The following is a 27,897-nucleotide window of genomic DNA, read 5'->3' as shown; positions in this document are numbered from 1 at the left end:
ACACATCTACTCACAGTTATGTGACCATAACCACATAACCTTTGACTCTTACTCTTATTAACTCATTTTAAACCGCTAAATCTCTAGTTCCTCTGAGTAGTTTCTTTAGTTTTTAGTTCATATTCCCAAAAATAAACAAAAAGAGAAAAGAGCTTTTTTTGCTAAATGTTCTCTGATACTCAGAGTCTGAATGAGAAGCAGGTGCATTCCACTTACAAGCTGTGTGACTTGGGTGAGTTACTTAACCTCTCTGGGCTTCCCATTTTCTTTATCTTTAAAATGAGAATGCTCATTATTCTTACTTCATAAAGGTAAACACAAGGAGACTCCTGGAACATAGCAGTGCTTGATGTTATTATGGATTGTCATTGGCATTGTTGTTGATGACACTGAAGAAGCAGAAGAATTCTCCCCTCCTATGCAGAATACCCTGGAAGTCAAGCCTATTGCCCATCTCTTTTCGAGAGCCCTGGTCAGCATGCAGGTCAGAGAGCCAGAAAGAGTCGATGCCACGTGGTGACTGAGGGAGGAGGGGGCATGAGTCACACTCTGGGGAATCCCCGAAGTATTAGGTTAACTCACGAAATTGCTGGGGGTTTTGGAGAAAGAGCATAGGTTTCTATTCATGTGACCCTACTTTTAGTCTCAAGCAGAGGAGACTGGAAGAATATAGCTTTCTTAGGTTCCCTGTCCTGCTATTGTCAGTAGACCCCATTCTCCTGGTGACATGTGAGACAGGCAAAGCTTCTGGATCATCAGACTTTCAACTGCTACTCATCACCTGGGGATCTTGTTAAACTGCAGATTCTGACTCAGTGGGTCTGGGTGGGGCTGACAGCCTACACTCCTAACAGATGCCTGCCCGGACCATCCTGTGAGGAACAGGGCTCCGGATGCTGTCAGAACAGCTCTAACTCATTTCAAGTCCAGAGAGCCCAGAGCTAATCCGGTCCCTGGCAACATTAGCATCTTAAAAACAAAATGAAGCAAAAAAAGCTCTTTTGCTAAATGTTCTCTGGCATGCAGAGCCTGAATGATAAGCAGGTGCATTCCGCTTACAAGCTCTGTGACTTGGGTGGAGGGTGGTAACATCAAAATCCCCCACTCCACCTTGTCTAGAATATCTTAAGCTACAATTCTTCCTGCCAGTCCATTAAGCCTATTAAAAAATAATAAGGATTTAAAAAAATTTCCTTTCTTCATTGCATTCATTCAACCAATATTTACTAAACATCTACCATATACCAGACACTGCATGAAGAAAAATTCTAATCTAGGCTTTGTGCATAGCCAGAATAATTATTAGAGGTGAAAACTCATGCTGCTACTTTTTTTTTTTTTAAATTTGGGCCTGGGGATGGAACCCAGGGCCTTCTATATGCTACGTGAGTGTTCCACCTCTGAGTTACACCCCCAACCCCTAATATGGCATTTACTAGCCTCTGAATGTAGGCTTAGCCCTCACTGACAGCTCACCCTACCTCAGGCTTTGCTTGGCACAAGAAATATTTTCTTGCTCTCAGCTCCCTAAGCTGCCAGCTGACTGGTTCCTGCTTTTCCCATCAGCTTTACAACCCCCCGAGAAGGAGCAGCCCACTGTCACCTCATTGATCACTTGTGCTCTTCAAGACAAATTCCCCAACACTCCTTTCAGGGAATCTTCTTGGAGCCCAGGTGGATTTCTGGGGACCCCTGAGTTCTGACAATTTTACATGGAAATTCTTCCAGGTTCTTGCTCCACTACACTCAAAGTTTTCCAATTATACAGTCACAGTCATCTCCCCAATTATCTAATTTTTGCTGAGCTGCATTCTGGTCTGAGTGCCATACTACCTGGACCTGGTAGGAACACTTGCCTGCAGGTTTTCCCATCTGAGATGCCCGTGGACTTGACCTGCTTCCAGATCATTAGCTTTGGCTTCACAGCAGCTGGCGAAGGGCTGGGCTTCAGACTGCTGAGGAATGAAAAATGTTCCAGGGTGAATGTGCGTCATCTGTGGTATGTAACATTTTACAGCCCAGCTGTCAGGACAGAATCAATAAAAACCCTACCAGGATGGAGTGAGAAGAATACCAAGGAGCTGAGTAGAAGACAGAGGGTCACTACCCTTCGAAACCCAGAGTGCTGGAAAATTCAGATGTGCTCCCACTCTGGAAATCTCTCACCTTTGGGTATAGTGAGTTAAAAGGAAGTGCAAGCTCTTTGCAGCTTCTAAAACTAGCTCCATCTTGCTTTCCCTAAGGTTCTTTTTTTAAAAAAAATATTTATTTATTTATTTGTTATCGGTGGACACGACATCTTTGTTTGTATGTGGTGCTGAGGATCGAACCGGGGCCGCACGCATGCCAGGCGAGCGCGCTACCGCTTGAGCCACATCCCCAGCCCCTCGTTAATTTAGCAGCTGTTATAGCCATTTCAGTTTTATGTCACTGAATTGCTAAAAACCCAGTCTTGCTTTTTACGAGAGAAGGGTTTCGGAAAATATTTTATTTTCTTGTTCTCTTAAATCAGGCTCCCTCACTTAAAAACAACACACACCACCACCACCACCACCATCACTACCATCACCACCACCAACAACAACACAAAACATTTTCTATGTCATAAAATACAACTATAAAAATGTAACATGATAAATGTTGAAGTCATCATTTTTTGCAGTAAAACTCATAAATTTCTGAGAAATCATCTTCCAGGGTCATAGTTTAGAAGAGATGTATGTAGTGGTGTTGGGGTGGAAGGAGCAATGGGAACCTTAAATCCACTTTTGATATTCTGAAATGGCCCTGCCTTTTTAATTCAAATGCCTGAAATACAGAATTATCTTCTATTTCACTGGCTACAGTAGAAAGATGGCAGTCCCTCAGCCTCTCTGAATCAACCTGCCACTTGTGTCACTCACTGGTCCACCGTCTGTTTTGACCTTTTTCTCTCTCTTTTCTTCCCCAACCCTTGGCCCTCATTGCAAACACTGTGACCGTCACTGTGGGTAAGAGCAACATTAAGTTAGAAGACAATTTTGATTTTGAACAGGACGGTAATGTGGTCAGATTGAGCATCGCCAATCTGAAAATTCAAAACCTGAAATGCTCCAACATCTAAAACTTTTCAAGCGTCCACAGAGGCCACATGTAGGAAATTGTACACAATAAAACTTTGTTCCATCCATAAAATTATTTTAAAATATTCAAGCTGGGTTTGGTAGTACACACCAGTAATCCCAGTGACTCAGAAGGCTGGGGCAGGAAGATGATAGGCTTAAAGTCACTCTTCATTTTAGGGAGAGCCTCAGCAACTTAGAAAGACCCCATCTCAGAAAAAAAAAAAAAGAGAGAAAGGATTGGGGGTATAGATCAGTGGTGCTCCTGGGTTCAATCCCCAAGAAAGTTCTATAAAATTACCTTTCTGCATTAGGTATGTATGAAACATAAATAAATTTCATGTTTAGATTTGTGTCCCATTGCTAAGATATCTTATTAACTTATGTGCAAATATTCCCAAATCTGAAATCCAAAAGCACTTAGGATAGTGGATACTCCTCCTGTATTAGAGCATCTTAGTCTATGGGAGATGCTACAGCAAAATACTATAGACTGGGTGATTTATAAACAACAAGTAAGTTTATCTACTTCTAATAGTCCTGGAGCCTGGGAGTCTGAGATCATGACTAGTTCTGGTGAACACTGTCTTCCAGGTTGCAAATTGCTCCCCTTTTTGGTTATATTTTCACATGACAGAGGATGAGGGAGTTCTCTGGGATCCTTTTTATAAGGGCAGAAGTCCCATTCATGAGGCTCTACCCTTGTGTCTTAAATCTCCTGCCAGAGTCTTCATCTCCTAAGACCATCAACTTGGGGGTTAGAATTTCAACATATGAATTTTGCAGGGGCACAGCATTCAGTCCATAACATCAATGATGTCTTACCAAGGATTATTGGAGATGGTGGGAAGGATAGACAACAAGGTTTAGAAACCAGAATCAAAGAGACTAACTGGTTTAGTCAATCCAGGTCATATGTGAATCATCTTGAGTGACAGCACAGGGCTACCATATTCCAGCTTATGCTTCCTTTATTCACATAAAATGCTCTCAGGATAGCCAAGTTAAGGGAAAAGGTAAAACCCCAAAATTGGCAGCGCTCAGTGTACACAGCAGAGATTATGCAAAATGGAGGAAACGTGACCAGAGAAAGAATTGGATTCAATGTCACAATCCCCATGAGGCCCAAATGCTGACAGTGTGGGAAAACTGGCTGGTCCTTTTTTCTTCCTCCCTATATGACCAAGCAAATGCCTCTGGGCTAGTGTCTAACTTTTAGGACAGGGCAAGTGTGGATAAGTAGACCCCAAATCTGATTAGAATAAGAGCCAGAGGCCAAGTTCACGCCGTAGAGAGGACGGTGCTGCATGTGGTCCAGAATTCAGCAGGAGTCTCCATGTCCTATACCAGTGGTGAGGTCCCTGATGCTTGCCACTCTTCATCTTCCTTGGAAGTTGTTGATCTTGCCAGCCACTTTGGCAGCTTTGGAGTTGCTCAGGTATCAGCTGGACTATTAAAACTTGGCCTAGACCTTATTTGGGGGGTTTGTATACATGAAGATATATGTTTTGCTCTCCTTCTTTCCTCGTGCTCACCTTTAAACTTGCCCACGTATTTATCATTGCTAGTGTTCTGCATTCTCTCGGGCAGATCTGAATTTCATTCTGGTTTCATTTTCCTTTAATCTGAAGAATTCCAACATTTCTGGCAGTGCAGGTCTACTGGTGATCCATTCAATTTTGCTGCCCTAGAAATGTTTTTATTTTTACCTTCAGTTTTGAAGACTATTTTGACTAGATTTAGAAATCCCAGGTTGGCTTTATTTCGGCATTTCATTTTGAGATGTCTTTCCATTGCCTCTGGTTCATACCGTCTAGGGTAAGAAGTGAGCATGTGTCGTATCTTTCCCCTGTATGCAACATGTTATTTTCTCTGGCTTCTTTTATGACTGACATTCATCAATATGATTATGTTGTGTCTCACTGTAGCCTTCTTTCTGTTCATCCTGCTGGGTTGAGTTTTGTTTTTTTGTTTCTTGGGGAAGTATGAATTGGTATTCTTCATCAAACTGGAAAAAAATAGATTCATTGTTTTTGTAAAAATTTTCTGTTCTTCCTCTTCTTTCTTCTTGGGATTCTAATTATATGTTTGTTTATTGTCTCACAGGGTACTGAGGGTATATTCATTTACTGAAGCCTCTTCTTTTTTGTGCCTCAGTTTGATAGTTTTATTGACACACTTTCAAATTCATTGGGTATTTTTTCCCTCCAATGTCCAATCATTTGTTAATACTACACAGTAAAATTTTAATTTCAAATATTGTTTACATTTCTATTTAACTTTTTTTTTCTTTTTTCGGTGGTACTAGAGATTGAACTTAGGGCCTCATACATGCTAGGCAAGTGCTTTACCACTGAGCTACATCCCCAGCCCCTCTATTTAATTTTTAATTGAGGAAATAGTTCACATATCATTATTTCTGTATCTACAATTTTTCTCCTCATTGTGTTCATGTTTTACTTCTAGTCCTTTAATATATTTACCTAAGCTCCTTTAAAATTCGTATCTCTTTGTAACATTTTTCCCTCTCTTTATTTCTGGGTGTCTTTTGATTGGCTTGATTGTTCTGATTATGGGCCATATTTTTCTGTTTCTTTGCATGTCAGTATTTTGGTTGTATGCTGAACACTTTGAATGTTACATTGCTGAATGTTGGGATTCTGATGTCTTTAATGAGTACTGAGATCAGTAGATTAATAATTTTTGTGTGTGGGGGCGAATACTGGGGATTGACTCAGGGGCACTCCACTACTGAGCCACATCTCCAGCCCTATTTTGTATTTTATTAGAGACAGGGTCTCGTTGAGTTGCTTAGCTCCTTGCTAAATTGCTGAGGCTGGCTTTGAACTCTCTATCCTCTTGCCTCCACCTCCTGAGCTGCTAGGATGACAGGCGTGCGCCACTGCACCAGGCCTGGATTAATAATTTTTTTAATATTTTATTTTTTAGCTATAGTTGGATGCAATACCTTTATTTTATTTCTTTATTTTTATGTGGTGCTGAGGATCAAACCCAGGGCCTCTCACGTGCTAGGTGAGCACTCTACCGCTGAGCTACAACCCCAGCCCCCTGGATTGAATAATTTGATGGCATTATTGGGAGGTGGTAGAAACTGTAAGAGGTGGGACTAAATTGAAGAAGTGGGTTCTTGGGTGCCCTTGGGGACTATATATTGTCCCTGGCCCCCTCTCCCATCTCTATATCCTTCAACGTGCCCTCTCTCCATCCCAATGTTCTGTCTCACCGCAGGCCCATAACAATGCATCAAGTTGACCATGGATTGAAGTCTCTGAAATAAATAAATCTTGTCTTTTAGATTTATTTTCTCAGATATTTTGCCACAGGGATGCCACCAAGCTGATTAACACAACATCTTATTGTACCTAATTTACAAGCTAGTTTTAGGTATGTATGTATAGGAAAAACAGCATGCATAGAGTTTGGTACTATCTTTGTTCTCAATATTTCCTTTGTAGGTAAGGGAGAACTACTATATTCTTAAGATATGATTTTCCTGGGGTTTCTACTGAATGCTATCCTTAAGATAGCTCCACATCTGCTCAAAAATCAAGAGTCTCCAGGATTGTGCAAGCTTTAATTGCCTGGGAGTTAGTCGCTCTTTCCCCTGATATTTACTCTTTGCACAGTTTTATAGAATATCATCTGCATAACACAGTCTAGCATTCAGCCCAAATCTTTGAGGGTATTATACATATTTATGAAGCTATTTATTTGCTCATTTTTGAAAATTCACCACCACCCAGCCTTCCAAACACCTTTCTGTCTTCTTGGCTTAGTCAGACTGCTATACTCTGCTTTGATTCTTGCTGCCTGCATCGTGGTGTAGAAAGGCCCCAGGCAAGAAATGGGATTACTGGACTCTTCTTTTTATTTTCCTGCCTTCAGAGATTACAGTCCTTGGATATCCATTCTCCACGGACTTGAAAAGAGTTGTTTCATATATTCTATCCAGCTCTCTATTTGTGGCAAAAGAGTTTTTCTGGTAACAATTACTTCTTATAGACTCTTCTTATATGTTATTATGTTGTTATTATATGGTAAAAAATAAACAGCTCACTGGTTCTAGAAAAGATTTGAAATTCTATCATTTGCAACAAACTAGACAAACCTGGAGGACATTGTGAGATGAGCCAGGCACAGAAAGACAAATATTGAATGATCTCACTCATGTGGAATTTAAGAAAAGTCAATTTCATATCAGTTGAGAGTAGAATGGTAGTTCCTAGAGGCTGGGAAGGGTAGGAGAAGGAGGAATGGGGAAAGATTGGCCAATCGTTATGGTTCAATCTGAAGTGTCTGTTGTACAGTAGAGTGAACACAGTGACCACATTTAACCATAATGTATCATGTACTTCAAAATATCTAAAAGAGAGGACTTTCAACATTCTTACCACAAAGAAACGATAGGTGATAGATAATCCATTGTCCCAATTTGATCATTACACGAACATGTATCAAAACATCACAGTGTACACCATAAATCTGTATAATTATTATGCATGAACCCTAAATATTTTAAAACAGTTAGGCAAAAACAGATAGTGTCAGTTGTGTCTCTGAAGACATGTGATAACCAGGAACTAATGCAGCAGCAGTCACATGGCCCTGTGAGGGCAGCTCTCTAAGAGAATGTGCCAATGTGTTGAGAAAGAGAGAGAGCTACAAAACAACTGGGTCTGCGATAGCACCAGTGAGATGATCCAGCAACCAACCCTGAAACTGCCCAGTTCTAGACTGACTGATTGCCATGCTGGGTATTAAACCCAGGACCTTGTACACACCAGGCAAGCATTCAGGGTCTTGTTGATTTGTATCATCACTGAGCATCACCACCAGTTCCTGCTCAGCTCTAAATGTACTGTTCTTAAGCTGTTTGGTCTCAGGGTCCCTTTATATTTTAAAAATAATTGACAACCCCAACAAGTTTGGTTTATATCTATCAACATCTACCTTAATATTAGTTAAAATTCAGATAAACTAATATATATGTATATTTATATATTATATGTACATATATGTGTACATATATATAATATATATATGTGTACATATATATAATTATTTACATAATAAATATATATGTACACATATATGTACATATAATATATAAATATACATATATATTAATCCACTAAAAAGAAATCCACCTCATTAACATGAATATGTTTTCATGAAAAAAAAAAGTATTCATATCCTCTAGAACAAAAAATAGCCTGGTGATATGACTAACATTGTTTTCCAGTTTTGCAAATCTCCAGAATCTCTGGACTAGTATGACCCAGCTGGATTTTCAAATCTGCTCTAGCATTCAACCTGATGCAATACATTGTTTTCATTGAAGTATATGAAAGAAAAAATTCTGGCCTCACCAGATCCATGGAATTCCTTTTTAGATAATTGTAGATTATCTTCTTTGATACTCACTAAAAATGAAACAAGTGGTAGTTCCTTAAAGCTTCTTTGCAACAAGGAATTAAAAACTACCTCTAAAAATATTTTGTGCTCTTTAGCAGGAATCAGGAATTTTTTTTTTTTTTCTGTGAAGAGACACTTTGTGGGCTCTACACTGTCTTACCACAATGACCTCCCTTTGCTGGTATAACACAAAAGCACTCTTAGACAATGTGTAAGCAAATAATGCTCTGGTTGGAGTGCCAATAAAACTGTATTTACATAACTTTTTTTGTAATTAACATTTTTGTAAATGAATGTTGATCTCTTCTCTATTACCTTAAAGTCTATTGGTCTATCTTGCACTTGGAATGGATGAATTTGACCAAGCAGATCTTTTGAAAGGGTTTGAAGGTTCCCTTGGAGTCGCCATGTTCCACTTTGACAACTGTCACTCTCATGTTTTTTGTTATATGAGATAATAAGTCTCTTATTATTAATGCCAGTTGGGTATTTTGCTACTTGAAGTCAAAAGCATCTTTGCTGGTAAACTCCTGGGTAGTTTCATAAAGTCAGAAATCTGCATTCTGATCTCCATCTTGGATCCTGGGATGTGGCAATCCCAACCACATTTACCCCCAGCAGCTTGATGAGCCAGTCATAGAGTAGAAATAACCAGATGCACATCATGTTAGTCAGAGTTTGCCAGAGACACAGAGCCAACAGAGCTATTGTACTCGTAGTATACGAATTTATTAGGAAATTGGCTCACACCATCACGAAGGTCAAAAATTTCCACAACAGGCTGTGTCTAAACTGAAGAGCCAGTGGAGTGGAAGCAATGACTCAGTCTCAGCAGTCAGAAGCCTCTGAACCAGGAAGGCCATCAGCACAGTCTCCAGGCCAAGAGCCTCAGAGGCTTCAAGGGCCTGAGAGGCTCCAGAGGTCTCTGTGCAAATTCCTGCATTCAAAGGCCAAAGAACCTGGAATCTGATGTTCAAGGATAGCAGCAACAAGAGAAAAAGCACTCTGCTTAGGGAGGAAGACACCCAGAGAGAGGGTTTCCCCCTTTGTCAGCTTTTGTGATCTAACTGGCCTCTTGCCACTACAGTGCCCACCCACATGCAGGGCGGGTCTTCCCCACTCAGTCCACCTCCCTGCATGCCAATCTTCTGGAGACAACTTCTGAGACACATTCAGAAGTAATGCCTTATCAGAACTCTAGGTATCACTCCATCCAGTACGGTTGATACCCCAAATTAACCATCACATGTCCAGGCTGAGACATCCTGACGCTTCATGGAGCCTCAGTGGGTCCCAGAACATTATGGGGAACATTGGAAAGACTTCCATGTTTTCTCTTGGAAGGGCCCGGAGGTACCTGAGAGAGAGCCTGGAGAACCAAGGAAGCCCTACTCTTTAGACAACGGGACAAGGCAGGACATGTCAGCATGAACTTCACAACAGGAAATTCTAGGAGAACATGGGCCTCTCATCAGGTGCCAGCATGGACCGAAGATGGAGAAGGGGGAATGCAAGCCACCCCTCTCTACAACTGCCCTGGCGTCATGCACACCTCCTCTAACTTGGAGTCAACCTCAAGGAGAAGCTAACTGCAGGTCTCCTGAACTGACCAACATTAACTACATTGACTAAATTGAAGTTGCTATTTTTACCAAAAAAAAAAAAAAAAAGGAACTTTTAAGACAGAAATTAAGGTCAATAGTAGGAAACTTTTAAAAAACTTACATATTTGTGTTTATGTACTAAAAATCCATATTCTCCAGCAATGGCCATCATCAAATTCATTTGTTCGTTCATTCATTCATTCTGGGGATAGATCTCCGGGACACTTAACCATTGAAATACATCACCAGTTCCTTTGTTTGTTTATTTATTCCTTTTTATTTTTAATTTTGAGACAGAGTCTCATTAAGTTGCCATGGGTCTTTCTAAGTTGCTAAGACTGGCCTTGAACTTGGGATCCTCCTGTCTCAGCCTCCTGAATCGCTGGGATTACAGGTGTGCACCACGGCACCTGGCTCAAATTTTAAAGCATTTCCAATTTGATGAAGAATATGCCTTATTTTATTTGTATCTCTTAATCATCAGTGAGGACAAGCATCATACATATGTCATTGAGAGGACTATTAATTTTAAATCCACCATGGTGCAATGAATGGAATTAAATCCAGTGCAATTAATGTTTACAATTAAACACTCTCAAATCTGCAGATAACTCATGCACATAAATGGGTGCTGCTGTTTTTAGCTTTAAAGTGAGTAGATTTACATTTTGTTCAAGCCCTAAATAGACCTTTAAGAGATACACTCCTCTAGTTCATCTACTCTCCTTTATTCGTATGCTGTTTATATTCTAACTTAGACTCACAGTATTCCTGCTTGTCCAGCCTCCTGCCCATGCTCTTGACTGGTGGCTGGAAATAAGGCCCAAGCACTAGGCTCGGTGTTTCTGGATCTTGTTTCTATCAACATCTCTCTTCTCCCAACAATCCAATATAATCAACACATCCTTCTTTAATCTGGACTTCACATGAACAAAGGCAAGTAATTCTCCATGTTCAGTTATTTTTTTTTAATATATGAAAACACCCCAGTCTTCTTGCCTGCAGAGGTAATACTCATTTTTAAAATTAATTTCACTAAAAAACAAAATTGCAAATGGCATAAAGAATGCTACTCCAAATCCCTCTGCTCTAAAGCAACTGTTAATTTTTGTGAATCTAATCCTTGCTTAACTACATAGATATTTTATATACTTACAATTCTGTGTATGTACTAAGCATTATCCCCAACATTGTACATTCATCTGCTACTTTAGTCTACAAACATCATAAGTCATAAAAAAAATGACTTGGCTACTGTAGAACTGAAATATCATCACATTCCTATGTTCTACTTTTATCATTTATTTATTTATTCACACATTCATTTAACAAATATTTAAGGTGATAGGCATTAGGAGCACAAATATAAATAAGAACACTCTCCCTGCCCTTAAGGATCTTACAATCTAGGAGCAGAGAGCAACATCACCACGTAATTTTCATGTACTTACACATTTGAGCTGGATATTTATGTTGTAATTCCACATGTGTTAAAATATAAAATGCCCATTTTTTAATGTTGACTCTGCACAAGTGGCCAGATGCCTGTGTTTTGGTTGACTGAGTTATGTCCTCAAGGCTTTAAAAGAAGAACCTTGTAAAGATCTAGAAGGCCCATGGTATAATCTCTAGGCAGCACATGCTTCCACTTTTGACCACAGGACAGGTAATCAGATAAAAACATTCCTTTAACTGAGAAAAACAATTAAGCCTGGAAAATGTGAGAACAAGGAAACACAAGATTAAAATAGAACTTACCAGCCTGCTTTATGAAATGTATTTTTATCTGGTAGATTTTTGTTGTTGTTGTTGTTGTTACTGGGGATTGAATCCAGGAATGCTTAAACACTGAGCCACATCCCCAGCCTTTTTTTTGTATTTTATTTAGAGACAAGGTCTTGCCAAGTTGCTTAGGGCCTTGGTAAATTGCTGAGGCTGGCTTTGAACTTGTGATCCTCCTGCCTCAAACTCCCAAGCCACTAGGATTACAAACAGGCACCACTGCACCTGGCTTCACTGGTAGATTTAAAGCTAACATTTTTACCATATTCCACTCTTTCTGAACTACATGATATTTATAACAAGGAAGTCATCAGAATAGCAGCTAAGTATGCTGCTTACTCTTGTTTTAAACTCTAGGCCAGTTATGAGGAAATTGGTTTTATGTTTCAGATCTAGAAACCACTATGGACCTTTTCTTGAAAAATTCTTTTAAAATTTTTAATTAAAAAAATTAATATCTGCGAGTTGAAAGAAGAGTACAGTCAGCCCTTGCTGCCTTTCCTCTAATTTCAGCAGTTATTGACACTGTTAGTGTTATGCCACATTTGAAAGTAGATGAGAGGGGCTGGGGTTGTAGCTGAGGGGTAGAGTGCTTGCCTCACAAGCATGAAGTACTGGGTTCAATCCTCAGCACCACAGAAATAAATAAATAAATAAATAAAAATAAAGATGTTGTGTCCATCTACAACTAAAAAAAAAAATTAAAAAAAAAAAGAAAGTAAATGCAGTGCTTGATCCCTAAATATTCCAGCACATACCTCGTAAGGACAAAGACATTATCTTATATAACCACAATGTCATTACCACACCCAAGACATGTATCACGGGTATTCAATACCATTGCCTAATAGGCAGCTACCAGCTCTGGTGTCCTGAGACTATGTGTTGGCACCACCCTGCTGCCTGGGCGCTGAGCCCTGTCCCTACCCTGTCCCTGCCCTTTCTAGAAGGTAAAGCCTGACTCGGTGCACCGTCAAGTCTGGAGACTGTGCCAGGCACTTTCACCCATCGTCTCCGACTCCTGGCAGCTAACGCCTTCCCACGCCTCTGTAATTGAATACACTGTTCCCTATCCCTGTGGGCCAGCACCAGAGTGAGGCTGATAATTCTTGACCATGACCCATGGCCATGCCGCAGCCGACCATTGGAAATGGCAAGGGAAGATGTAATAGGGCGGGACACATACATTTCCAACTTGTTCTTTGTATGTCATGTTTCCAAGAAAAACGGCTTTTAGCAACACCTATGTGCTGGAATTTCATTAATATTTATGTCAGAAGAGAGCTGCTCATAAAAGCAAAGTGCATTTCAACTTCTTGGTAAAGAGTAAAGAAAATGCTCTGGATGGATGAAGATCAAATTGCCCAAGCCAGTGAGGGAGTGGACTGCGGCAACTCTTAATCCTCCCTTCCTTGCCTGGTCTCTCAACCTAAACCTGCCTCTTGCAGCAGAGCTCAAAGAACAAATTCTTTAAGTCCCCACAGCCATCTGCAGGGACCATCACAGGATGGAGCACAATAAGCAAAGATCCTATGCCAGGACGAACAGGTCCTAGGATACCGACATTTCAGCCCTGGTCCCCGTCTGCACATGCACAAGTCCAAGGACTGGCGGGGGCTCTGCAGAGCCCTTTGCTCTTTGGCAGGGGGTGGGGATGAGAAGTTGGCATTTCTCAAGGGGCCCAGCTCATGTGAATAAAGACTCACTCCATGCTGCAAGGGTAAAAAGCCTGAGAGAAAAGGAAAAGGCAGGGGGAGTAACTAAAAATAGAAACAGGCTCAAGGCTTTGATGAGCAAGATTCTCAATGAATCTGGTCCTTCAGTGAGTGGAAACATCTCATTTGAAACAGAATCCCACGGACAAGCTTTTGGGCTCTCTGTTTTCGCCACATTAACACCCTGACAAAGGGCCACAGCATTGTCAATGCAGGAAATGAGGGGGCGAATAGACATTGGCTGAATTCCTCCTTCCTCTTGGTTTCTGCAGACAGTCCTGGAGGCTGGGAGCTGGTTGCCTAGGAAACAGCTTAGATGTGAAACTCCAGAAAATGTGCTGTCTCTGGCAGGAGATGCCATTGCTGGTATTGTGTGATGCTGGGGGCCATTTTCTTAACCCCTTTGAGCCGGTTTTCTCACATATGAGGAGGAAATAATTGTGTGAGTGTGTTAGAGAGAGACAGAGAGGGAGGGAGGGAGGGAGGGAGAGCGTGTAGTACCACGGCTGGTTGAGGAACCCAGGAGGCACTCAGTGTGGATTCCCTCCCTTCTCTCCCACCCACCTCACCATCACACTGCCCTTAGTGGGTGCCATTGGATAAATAGGATATAGACATGATATAGAAACCGTTTTCGTAATGAATAAGAAGTTAATTCAATTTTTTAACTGGAGTGAGGTTTAAAATTTAAGTTCGCCATGGCGTATTAGATGATCGATCTTTTGTAAACTGAGAGATTATTGAAGATGCAAACACTTTGAATTCATCAGTTCGGTAAATTTTAAATTTTATCGTTTGATCCTCTTCGAATAAGTACGATTGCACAATATGGGTTGAAGCTCCTTGTTAAGAGCTTGATCTTTCTCTGTTCAAATTCAGACCCAAAAGAGAGATGGATGTAGGAGTCACAGATAGCAAGAGCAATATGGCAGCATGATTACTGATAAAATCCATATTAATGGCCTGGGCAGAAATGATGGGTCTTTTAATGTCACTCTTCCAAATTGGAGAGACTCCACACTCCAATCACAGGGAGTTCTAGGCTACTGTGGTCACTCCTGGCCCCGTCCCCCTAGTCAGGGCTGAGTCCTCCATATAACTTGTGGCATGTCATGGATGGTTCAGAGCATACCCTTCCTACAAGCAGACTACCATTAAAGTCATGCAATAGAAGTTATTAGCCAGATGTACACAAAAAACTTCACAGACAGCAGCTTGGGAGGCTAAGACAGGAAGATTGTGAGTTCAAAGCCAGCCCCAGCAACAGCGAGGTGCTAAGCAATTCAATGAGACCCTGTCTCTAAATAAAATACAAAATAGGACTGGAAATGTGACTCAGTGGTTGAGTGCCCCTGAGTTCAATCCCCCCCCTCCCCGCAAAAAAAGACTTCAGAGAGTTGAAACTAGAAGTTTCCAGTTTAATTAACAAAGTGGATGCTATGTGGACCATGGAACACCCCCTTAGGGCTCTGAGGCTCTCATCTTCCTGCTGCCAGGAGTTACAGACACTGACAGCTTTCAGGACAATCCTCTCCTGGAGCTGCCTTCAGCTAAAAAGAGCAGCCTCACCCAAAGTCACAGCCTTCTCCTCAGGGACAGCTTGCACATAGAGGCTGGTCACTGGGGGGGAGGCACAAAGATGTATCCTTTGCCTTAATTTGTGACCTCTCTCTGAAGGCTTATCTGAGCTCCAGAGCATCCCTTGGGATTGATCGAGACCATCATTGGGACCATACAATTCAGCTCCTGGCTTCTGCAATTCTTCCTTCAACCTCTAACATGCTTCACGTGTAAATCTCTGACTCAGTCCCTGAGAAACTGACTCAAGACAATTTCAAAGTAACTACAGCATGCATCCAGATTATAAGGTGATAGACTCCAACAATGAGAATTGCATCTGAAAACTGAAACTCTTCACTCATTTTTCTTGATCTATTTATAAGATCATATTCCTTCCCATGCTTTCCTTCCCCACCCCATTTCAGCTCTCTGCAGAGTTTCTATCCATTTGATGTTGGACTTCTTAGGTTATTCTTACCATTTCTCTCCCATTCCTCCTTCCCTTCTTTTCTTACTGTTCATTCTACACGATTTGTTTGTTTTCCAGTATATGCATTAAGCTTTTATTTGTGCTCTTATATTCTGCAGTTCCTAGAAAATATTTTTATTCTCTAAATTTATTTTTATATTATTCTACTTTTATTTCATGGATTCACTTGTGAATCTGTCTTCTCTGAGGAGATCTGTGAGATGTTCAAAGACATTCCCTTCTCCCTACTAATATCCACCCTGTTTCTTATCCTCTTTATTTGTTTGTTTGGATCTCTTTCATGATAGAAGTTTTCTTCAGGCAACTAATAATTTTTGTTGTTGTTGCCTGCTTATTTCTAAGATATAGGCACTAAGAAGCTAATTGAATTTCTGAGCCCATGGGTGGAGTTTTTTGACTTGTAGGGGTCATTGGGTGAATTTGGGGTGTTCTATCTAATCATTCCCCTGGGTGCCGCAGTCCGGCTGCAGCAAAATAACGGGGGGGGGGGGGGGGGGGGGGTGACGAGCAACTTGTGTACATTGATACAGCAGGAGTTGGAGCCGTTTATTGTAGGACAGGAGGGGTATATATACATTCCGCACAGCTTATCTTAATTAAATAAGACTAGATAAACTAGATACAGCAGTCAACCAATAAGGAATCTCCACACTTAATGGCTCGCTGGCGTTACTTCACAAACCACTCCCCCTGGCAAAATGCCAGGCGCCATCTTGACTTGTTTACAGACCCTAACACTTGGGAATGTTAGTGTATGAATTGAATCAGTTACTAAATCCTCCCATCCCTGAATATCCACTCTGTCAAGGTTGAATTTTTTGTGTTGTCTTCACTAGGCTATTGTGCCCAGTTTACATGTTCCTGTGAAGGTATTTTATAGACCATTGGACATTTACATTCAGTTTGTGTTAAATAGAACAAATTACTCTCCGTAATGTAGGTGAACCTCATCTAGTCAGACCTTATAAGTAAAATTAAAGGCTTCCTGAAAAAGAATTCCATCAAGATTGTAATATAGAAATATGGTCCAAGTTTCTAGCCTGCTGACCTGCCCTTCAGATTTCAGGCTTCCCTGATTGTTTCTAGAAAAACCTGACTAATACATACTCCTTTGCAATCTTTCTTTGCTGCTCTATCAATCAAGAATTGTGGTCTACTGGTCCATCTCTTGATTCTGGGTTTGGCCACATGATTTGCTTTAGCAGATGGGATGTTAGCAAATGGCCAAGAAAAGATAGGAGAAGAATTTGTGGATTGGGGATTGCCTTCTCATGCAGCTAGAGATCCACAAAAGCTCAGGTTAACCTGGTGGATGATGAAGGACGCGTGGCTGTTGTCCTAGCACATGTCATGCCAACTGCCAACCTGACAGCGAGGTTATCCCAGAACATCAAGCCCCAAATTAACTGGCCCACAACAGAACAGCCACTCAGCCAAACTGAAAAGCTGTGATCACTACATTTGGGGGTGTTTTTTTTTTTTTTTTAAACACAGCAAAAGCTAATTGATATAGTCACCATCATCAGATCTTACTACGCCAATGTCCTGCATCTTATGCCCACTGCTGGCATTCTGAGAGTGAATAGAAGGCTGAAAGTTTCAGCATTCAGTCTGTAAATATTCTCCTTTTCCCTTCTCTAATTCAGGGCCAACTATAAAGTTTTAGACAGTATGTACTGTCCACAGAGAAGGCTGCCCTCACTTCTGACACCAAGTGCAAGTTTGAGGGAATCCTCAAAGCCACACTCAGATTCAGTAATTTGCTAGAAGGACACATTGGACTCACTAAAAATTGTACTCACAGTTACAGCTTATGATAGGAAAAGTGCAGATAAAAAATCAGCCAAGGAGGAGCCATATGAGATAGAGTCCAAGAGGGGTCCAAATGTAGAGGGTCTAGCTCTCTTCTCTGTGTGGAGTCCTGGGCAATGTTAACTATTTCTCCCCATCCACAGCATCCATATGCACAGAGTATTACCGACCAAAGATGCTATGCTCATCTGAGCCTTTGGTGTCCAGAGTTTTTACTGGGGCCTCACCAAGTCCTGTCTACATGTCTGACCCTCAGTGTCCAGCCCTTTTTTGATGTTGGGCTAGTACCTTTAATCCCAGTTCCTGGGAGAGTAGAAATAAAACCAAGTGGCTCAAAGCCCCCATCATTAATCAAATTGTCCAATGGCCAAAGCCCTCAAGCAAAGAAAGATACTCCTACTAGTAAGGACATTCCAGGGGCTTAGAGATTACCTCCAAAGATCCAAGGGCAAAAGCCAGATGTCTTTTGAAAATCTATTTACCTGTTGCTTTAGCATCTCTATTCTCTTTGGTAGCAGCACTGAGGTTGGTGATTCTAGTTTGGCCCAACCAGAATCCAAGCCTGGCTCAGTCTCAGGATCTATTCCAATACTCTCTTACTTTCCCTTTAGTTATTACAAATAATAATAACCAAGCAATTGGTATTATCTTGTTTCTTGTTACTTTTCATTTCCTTCTGAATCCACTGAACCCACTGTTCAGGATTTATATCCATCAATTCTAAATTCCTTTCTAAGTTCAGCCTCCAATTACTCATTACAGAACAGCTCCAATTCTATACCATAGGTGACTCTGTAGCCATTCAGGAACCAAAGTTTCATCACCTCCACTCTTTCTTTTTTGCTCTCCTCTGACCACATGTTTCAGTGAGTTGGGGTGAGTCTGTTGAGTCCCATTTTGACATCAACTGTGAAACATTTTCACCAACTGTGAAGTTAGAGGGAAGAGTCCTCAAGAACATCCTTACTTCTAGCACAGATTGCAAATTCAAGGGTCCCCAAGACCATCCACAGGCTTGATAATTTGCTAGAAAGATTCACAGAACTTACTGGAAATAGTATGTTCATAGTTACGGTGTGTGTGTGTGTGTGTGTGTGTGTGTGTGCATGTGTGTTTATTAGGTACATGCTAGGCAAGTACTCTGCCACTGAGCTATGTCCTCAGTCAACAGTTATAATTTTTTTTTATAGGAGAAAGATTCAAGTAAAAAGAGTGCCTTAGGCAGAGTCCAGAGGAATAACAAAGGTAGAGTTCATGGTATCTTGTGGAATCAAGGCATGTCAATGTGTGATGATATGCATAGAATATTACTAACCAGGGAAGCTCATCTGATCTTTGGTATTCAGAGTTTTTAGAGTGCCTTAGGTGCACATTTGTGGATATCCCAGTTTGTGCATCCAAACTCCATCATCAGGATACCCCTGGAGCACCTTAATCCTAGGAATGCACGCTGTAGGCATTGTTTATCCTCATGAGAACAGACCTGGGTGTGGGGAGGCTCATACAGGCCTTAGAAGTGAATTTAAGGAAGTTTAAATAAGGAAAATCTGATACACTGGATTTGGGACATTGTCCATAAGAGAGTGGAAAGATTTGGGTGGATATTATCTCTTGAATCTCATGGGGAAGGAACTAGACAGAAAAGGAAGAAGCGTGCCTGATAGTTAGACGAGATATGATTAAAACTTAGTCTTACTAGCCCTTATCAAATCTTTAACCAGACAACCTTCTTTTCTCACCTTAACTATACTATTACTTCTGATTTAAGTTTGCCAGGCACTGGAAAATCCAAAAGGTCTACAAAAACATGTTATATTTACAAGCTGAAGCACAGAATCTCAGCCCCAGAAAAGAGGTTGTGATCTTCCTTTTCCACCTGACTCTTAAGAAACCATAGAACAAGAAGGTAAGGTTTGGGAGGAAATGGAGAAAACATGATGTCTCTGGAGACCATGGATGGATACGCTTTGTCCCTGGAACTGCTGACTGTAGACCACTTCTCAAGTTCACCAGGACTCCCATGTTGTCCATGATCTGCCAGAAGTATGGACAATCTTACCAAAGACACCAACATCACTAGAGACCTGAGGAACTCCTGTGGTCAGTCCCCAGCAACTAACTGGCATTGGCCATGATCCTGGCTTCCCAAAGGATATTGTGACTGTGTAGTCAGAAGTAATGCTGTGCATGGTCCCCATAGACTTCTCCGATGTCTCTGCCATCACCCAAAATACTCAGATTACAAATCAGGAAATTCATCAAATTGTCACTGTCACCCTCATTTGTACATTTAACGATGTTCCAGGCCCAACATTGTAGGATCTTCACACCTAGCTCCTTTTACACCTCAAATCTTCCTTTTATTCTTAATATAACATTTAGTACTTATTATTATTATTATTATTATTATTATATTCTGTGTATACCTCTCTGTAAATGCCTGATCACTGAGACCCTCTAAAACCTGACAGTATAGCAACTTATGCAACAGATGGTAGCAGGCTCCTCAGAAACAGCCAGGACGTGGAGGTTGACCCGCCCAAGAGCCAACTGAACCACCCTCAACTTTGCAATGAAGGTTATTCCACCCGAGATGGCATATGATGGTAGATTTTTGTGGGTCTGAAGCAACGGAGGAATGACTAAATGCCCTCAGTTGCCCATTTCTTACCCACTACTTTGGCTTCACCAAACCATAGTCAGAATTTATCCTTGCTTAAGGCCCCTAAAGTTTTACTTGCTCCTAAGCACTGTCCCCTTAACATCTTGGTCTCAGAATCAACTGACTGTACAGAATAATATTTCCTGTGGAAGAGACTTGATGAGTCTCTTCCACTCTTCTTGTGGAAGAGACTCATTTGGCTCCCCCAGTCTCCACAAAATTTGTGTGAGACCTGCTCATCAATCCTTATTTTAAAACACCTTTATCTGTCTTTGAATACTTTTACATTACTGAGACCAGAGCATTCGGCCAATCAAAATGGTCCTTTTAATCAGTTTCTTCTTATCTAAAACTGTATTTGTTTTTATTTAACCATAAAGTCATATTGACAAGGGATTTAGATAGATTCTCTTAACATGGGCACAGTCTAGATGTGATGACATGTACACAATGATCTTCTTCCATCTGTGAGATGGAAACTGACAGCACTGTGCAGTGCTATAATTTCAGGCTGCAATAGCAGCAGGCATGGTGCATGGTTGTGGGCGGGCACCTGTACAAGGATGTCTCCTCCGTCCTTTCCTGCTGCAAGTTTACAATGGGGTTTGCAGCCTTACTGGCAGCTCCTTCCACTGTTGCCCAGTTGTAATCTCAGACTCCTTTCCAACCTAACCCATTCATTTTTCTATGGTTAGTGCCCAGAGGCCAAAATATATGTCAGTGATATAGAACTGTGCAGTTGAGAGCTGTGCCAAGGCATCCATCCCTGGATGCAGCGACATTCAGCCCTGCTGGAGTGACAGCTCCCCTGCATCCACTTCCACTCGGAAGGGGATCTGCTGTGCTCTCTCCTTCACTGCCTCTCCCAGCCTTTCAGTCTGTAACCACAATATGGCTGATGCTCTGCAGATTTCTAAGCCCCTTTGCAGCAGCTGCTGCAGGAAATGGGGGCCAGCAGCTCTCTGGTCACTGTCTAGGACTCAACTGACTATGGTAGCCCCTATTCCAAGGTCATCCTCAGTGACAGGATTCCAGACTCTGATGCGATTCCTTTTCATTTTAGTTTTGGGAGGTCATCAGCGATAAGAATAGCATCGACCCCACTGGCAGTTACCATGGAGACAGCGACCTGCAGCTACAGAGAATCAACGTGTACTGCAATGAAGCTGCTGGTGAGTATTTGAATGTGAACCTTGCTTTCCACATGTGGGTAGAGGAAATGTCCTAGGAGCATATGAATGACAAATGTTTCTTGCATATTCATGGAAAATACAAATTGCAAAAAAAGAAAAAGAAAGAACAAGCTTACTGGTTCCTTAAGACTCCTGCATGTTTGGCATGACTAAGCATGTTCAGCATCTCCTTTTTCTTTTTCCTCCCTTTGTGTCAAATGCTGGAATTTTCTGTAATGAATTGTGCTGTGAGAGCTCATACAGCACAGTCTTGCCCACGACTTGGTTGTCAAGCCCAGGTCTAAGCTCTTGTTCCCACAGGCAACAAGTATGTACCTCGGGCCATCCTGGTGGACCTGGAGCCTGGCACCATGGACTCAGTGAGGTCGGGACCATTCGGCCAGATCTTCAGGCCAGACAACTTTGTGTTCGGTATGTCCTCATGGTCCATGGGAGCTGGCCAAGTGACTCACCTTCTTCCTAATAGCCACACACTTTACTGTCCTCAGAGTTAAGTGCTGAGGGGAGAGTGTGTCCACAGATAGCCCCACTCCTGGCCTAACCCGATTCAGTCTAGGGGAGGTGGTGTCTCTGGTCCCTCTGTGGACAGCTCAGAGATGAATGTCAGCCTGCAGAGACTGCAGTGGCCTCCATTACAGAGCAGCCTCCAAAGGGAAAGAACAAAGAGCAAGAAGAGCTTCAAACAGGGCTTGTGGGCTACAGGTAATTTCAAAGGTGACCACAAGTAACCACTTCAAGGAGCCAAAGGCCAGTAGCACAGCTTATGACCAAGGTGCAGACAGCTGCTTAGAGCCCCTCTTCTCTGATCCCATCCTGCCTTCCCCTTGCCTGCTTAATTGCACCGAATTAGAATGTTTATAGAAGGTTCTGTTCTTAGTATTACAAGCATTTGAGTTTTGTTAAAGGCACACTATTTATTCCTCAATTTTTTTTAACTTTATCCCAGGTGTTTTCCCCCCTGAACCTTTAAAAACTTTAAAAAGTTATTTTAATTTTATTTTTAAAACTAATACATACAAATATAAAACTTGAACATATTAATGGATTACCATCTAATGTTTAATACATGTTAGATTGTGTAATGTTTAAAGAAGGTTAAACATCTTCATCTCCTCTACCTTGTATCTTTTTTTTCCCAATGGTGACAACTTTCAAAATTCTTTCTTGCAGCTGTTTGAAAAGTACCAAATATTATTATCTATACACACCCTATGATCAATAGCATACCAGAGACACTGGTTTTCATCTAACTGTAACTTAGTATCCATTGATCATAATTCCCCATCCCTCCCAACCCAGTGATTTTGAAGGTCATTAGTACACTGACATTTTTTCTTTAAGTAACAAAATCATATTTGAAGAAGAAGAATCTGCCATCTGATACTAGACCTGTCTTTTCCACCACAATCCAAATGATAGAATCCAGAATTCCTTATGTATCTGTGGCTAATATTTTCTATTCCTCTGGCAGGCCAGAGCTGTGCAGGAAATAACCGAGCAAAGGGCCACTACACAGAGGGAGCTGAGCTGGGGGACTTGGTCCCGGTCAGGAAGGAGTCAGAGAGCTGTGACTGAAAAACCAGCCTCTACCTCAGAGCAAAGTCTGTCCAAGGAAGGGGGTGTGACCCTTGTCCTTGGAAAGACCCACAGAGCACAGACCCACCCTGCTGAGTTGTTTATCTACAAACAGGAGAGATGGTGTCCCATCAGCATGAGACAGGGAAAATACTTGGGATGCCAGATGACCCTCCCAGTAGTTTATGGTGGTTGATAACATGTTGGGAAACCATGTAGTCTAGCACATATGCCCTTTGAACCAATCAGTTCAAATGAATCCCCCTCTTGTACTAGCCAATCACCCTTACCCAACTTGTTCCTGCCAGTGAATGTGCTAATCATGTTTTAGAGTTGTTTTATGATTTTCCCGTGGTATGTGATGATTTGCTAAGATGTGATGTATGTGAAGTCCCTGCCTTCCCCAAAGAATGTATAAAACTGCTGCAAACCCTGGGCTCAGGGCCTCTCAGCGTCACCAGTTGCTGTGTGAGTGCAGAGGACCGAGCTAGCTGGCAATAAACACCTCTTTGCTGCTTACATCCATCTTGGTCTCTGGTGGTCTTTTGGGGGGGTCCCGAATTTGAGCATAACATGACTGTCTCCAGGGCTTCCAGCTGACCCACTCTCTGGGGGGAGGCACAGGCTCAGGCATGGGCACCCTGCTCATCAGCAGGATCGGAGAGGAGTACCCAGACCGCATCATGAACACCTTCAGCGTCATGCCCTCGCCCAAAGTGTCAGACACGGTGGTAGAGTCCTACAACGCCACCCTCTCTGTCCACCAGCTGGTGGAAAACACAGATGAAACCTACTGCATCGACCACGAGGCCCTGTATGACATCTGCTTCCGCACCCTGAAGCTGACCACGCCCACATATGGAGACCTCAACCACCTGGTGTCAGCCACCATGAGCGGGGTCACCACGTGCCTGCGCTTCCCTGGCCAGCTGAATGCAGACCTGCGCAAGCTGGCAGTGAACATGGTGCCCTTCCCCCGCCTGCACTTCTTCATGCCGGGTTTCGCGCCCCTGACCAGCAGGGGCAGCCAGCAGTACTGCGCCCTGCGGTGCCCGAGCTCACCCAGCAGAGGTCATGTCCTTCTCTAGCATCCCAAAACTAACAGCAGAAGGGTGGGGAGGGTGAGATATTTCTTAGCAGCTCTTCAAAAAACTAGCAAGGCTTCCTCTGAGTCACCATTATGATGAGGCCTTTGTGGTCAGACCTTCATCTTTACAGGCTTCAAGCAAGGACAATGAAACAATTGAGAACAGTTTTGGCCTTTTCCTTCAATTCTGAGTCCAATGACTGCCTAGATTAGAAAGACTCCCAAATCCACAAAGAGGAACTGGAAATGTTCAGGTTTTGAAGAGAGCAATGGGCCAGCATGGAAACAGCAGGTCCCTGAAGGATAACAAGACAGGTATGATATGTGGAGAGCCAGCTCCAGGCACAATGACTAAAAGCCACATCTTTGGAGCTGTAAAGAAACTTTCTAGCTAATGTCTTTGTAGCAGCCATTGTTGGACAACCCCACCCCCACCCCCATATGTCTTTGTTCCTCACTCTTCATGGACATGCTGATGACTTCCCACTGCAAACAATTGTAACTTGCCCCAGGACTCATTTGCCCAGCCTGGTCAGCATCTTTGGAAGGAGGACTTGTTTAAGGACAGATTGGAGGCTAAGTAGCCCAGCATCCCTGCCTCCCTGGTGGGCCACCTCTGAATTGTTCTACCTTGTCTCTTACAGATCCCTTGGGTTGAGACCTTGCTGCCCACAGCAGTGACCTGCAGCAAACTCTTCATGGTATCACATTATTAGCAACAGAATTTGTGGCATCAAATATAGTCATCCCTTGGTATCCAAGGAGGAATGGTTCCAGAACCCTCCCAGTGGATACCAAAATCTGCAAATGCTCAAGTGCCTTATATAAAATGGTGTAATATTTGCATATAACCGGCACTTCTTGCTGTATAATGTAAATCATCTCCAGATTACCTATAACACCTGATACAATGCAAATACTGTGTAATAGTGGTTATGCTATTGTTTAGGGGATAGTGACAAGGAAGTAGTCTGTACATATTCAGTACAAAATTAAAAAAAAATACATTTGATTCACAATTAGTTGAACCCACAGATGGGGAACCCACAAATATGAGGAACCAACTTTTAAAAAAAACAAATTTAAGCTTAAAATGATGCCTATTATCATGCCTACATAACAACAGTTAGGCATAAATGATGATAGACAAGAAACATCATTTCTACACAGTCAAATCAAGTACTATGGGAAACAAAGGAAGGAACCACAGAAGCAGGGACAATTTGGAGTTCCTTTGAAGGTCCCCAGCCACACAAGGGAGGCCGCCTCTGTAACTTAAGTGCTCAAGGTCTAATAAACACCTTTAAAAGAAAATGAAAATCAATGTTCTTTTATAGCTGAAAAAAAATTAGCCTTCCAAATTGTAAGTGCTTCTTTCCCTAGGTCTTTCATGAGTTTACTTGCTCTCTTTGCAAAGACTGTTCTTGAGACAGTGGTGAGCAGGGTGGGGCATTGTTTAAATGCCAGCATGGGGATGGGGTGCTGGTCAGGCCCAGATTAGTTGGGAAGACCCTTAAGGAAGAACAATCAAGGCAGCAGTCACTGGGCCAGGGCCCTCTGGGGGTCTACAGCCCACCCCCCACCCCCGCCCCTTCCTGCCTGCACCTATTGCTGCAAACCTTGCCCCTGCGCACTCTCAGCAGAAGGTAGAATTATTAGGCTCTACACAGTCTAACTTGCTTCCTTGCCACAGGGAGGAAAATGTTGATGTCAACCTTTCCATAAATGCCATTTGCTTTGAAAGTGAAACAGAGCGGATCTTGGGCTCTGGAGCTTCTGGAGAAATGACCAGCACTCTTGGCACTGGCTTGGCCTGATGGAGGGCAGCAGGGCTGGCCCCACCCAGATTCCTTGGCAACCCAGATCTTGGGGAAATGTGGAAAAAGCCTGTATTCAGAGAGCAGGCAAGGAGGGACCAGACAGTTGGAAAGTACAGGAACGAGCTCCACAGAGGGTCCTGGAACTTCAAAGAACAGGCCAAATCCATGGGCAGGGAGGTACCCATTGACCTGCAGAGGTTTAGGGTTTGGCGAGTGGAGAAGATTCAAACGGAGCCTAGACTCCCCACTTAGGAGTCTGCTGCTTGTTCATTTCTACTGTAATACCTCCTCGTCGTGAACAACCTCATGCACCAGGGCTGAGGATAATAGGGAGGGAGTGTGCGATAGTACAGGGAGGAGGGAGCATTTTTACCTAATGAGAGCATCACAGAGAAAGTGATTGTGTTAGCTTTCTATTGCTGTAACAAAATGCCTGGGATAAACAACTTATAAGGAGGAAAGGCTTGTTTTGGCTCACAGTTTTGGAGGTTTCAGTCCATTGGTTTTTTTGCTTTTTGTTTTGGGACCTGTGGTGGCATGGTACATTATGAGAGACTAATAGGGTGAAAGAAGCACTTCAAAGTTCTCCAGGAAGTGAAAGAAGAAGAGGGGCTAGGATTTCACTATCCACATCCAGGACATGCTCCAATGACCTAACTTCTTCCCACTAGGCCTTACTTCTTCTTCTTTTCTTTTAAATATCTTTATTTTGTTTGTTTATTTATTTTTTATGTGATGCTGAGGCTCCAACTCAGGGCCTTGCATGTGCTACGTGAATGCTTTACCACTGAGCTACAACCCCAGCCCCCACAATTACATTTTTGAGGGGTAAAGCTTAAAGAGAATTTGATATCCAACCAGGAGTCGCATCTTCAATTTTGAAAGGCCCAGACTGGTATCTGTATTAAAAATGGATGTTCAGGGTGCTGGAGGTATAGCTTGGTGGTAGATCATTTGCCTAGCATGCACAAAGCCCTGGGTTCCCTCCCTGGCATAAAAAAAGGTGGCTTAAAAACATTACTATCTATTCACTCTAAATTATTATTGTCATCTGATGCAAAAATTTACAAACTTAGGTGAAGTTGACATTCTAAAAGTAATGTAAATTGAGGTTCAGGTTTATACTATATTTTTATTTTATTTTATTTTTTTTTAAAGAGAGAGGGAGAGAGAGAGAATTTCAATATTTATTTTCTAGTTATCGGCGGACACAACATCTTTGTTTGTATGTGGTGCTGAGGATCGAACCCGGGCTGCACACATGCCAGGCGAGCGCGCTACTGCTTGAGCCACATCCCCAGCCCTATACTATATTTTTAAAAGGAAGCTTTTTAAATGCTTTTAAAGACATTCCTCCATTTTCACAGATGCTTTTTATTAAGCAGTAGTAGGTGGGGCTTCATTGTATGGGTTTAAGGGCAAGAGAAATTGGGGGTGACCAGTTCTCTGGGCCTTCTCTAAGGGGTCCAACAGATAGGATGTGAGTTTGTTTCATAAAAATGGAAATAATCTTATTGTCAGTATGGTTCTTAGGTTTTCATTATTCTGTAGAGGAAACTAAAGTTTTCAAAATCTCAAGGCCCTGCTCATTAGACTGACTAGATATATTTTAGCTACATTATGTGTGTCACCTATAAATAGGGCATCAATCAACAGTAATCCTCACCCTTAACATGCTATGTGTTCACAGGGCACTTTTCACTAGAGCATTCTCACCAGAATCCTTCCTGTTGGAGCCCTTTGAAGGCAGGTGGAGATGAAGGGCAGGCAGAGAGAAGGGTAAGATCCCAAGTCCTTCCATAAAAGACATGTGTGGGTGTGTCTTCCACTGAGAATGCATTCTCTAGTCTGAATTTTGTCATCACAGTGCCTTCGGTGTAAGAGTGATGGAGCTAAAACACTGCTGGTGATCTCAGGTCTAAAGCAGGAAATGACCTGTAGCTGGAGGATATCAGTGTCCCTTTCTATCACTTGCTCAATTGCCAGCAGAGCTGCTCTTTTTCTTTTTTTTTTTTAAGTGGTCTCTGGATTTATTTTTTTTTATTATTTTTATTTGTCCT

At 42.1% G+C, this 27,897-nt stretch overlaps 1 pseudogene; it reads left to right on the top strand.

Moving 5' to 3' along the window:
- Window positions 1-349: 349 nt before the first annotated feature.
- LOC114083881 (tubulin beta-1 chain-like) lies at window positions 350-25,834 on the top strand (annotated as a pseudogene).
- Window positions 25,835-27,897: the final 2,063 nt, after the last annotated feature.

This window comes from Marmota flaviventris, chromosome 6, assembly GCF_047511675.1.
Source record: "Marmota flaviventris isolate mMarFla1 chromosome 6, mMarFla1.hap1, whole genome shotgun sequence".
Taxonomy (NCBI): Eukaryota; Metazoa; Chordata; class Mammalia; order Rodentia; family Sciuridae; genus Marmota; species Marmota flaviventris.
The sequence above is the reverse complement of the archived record's forward strand: the minus strand, read 5'-3'. Positions and strand labels throughout refer to the sequence as shown.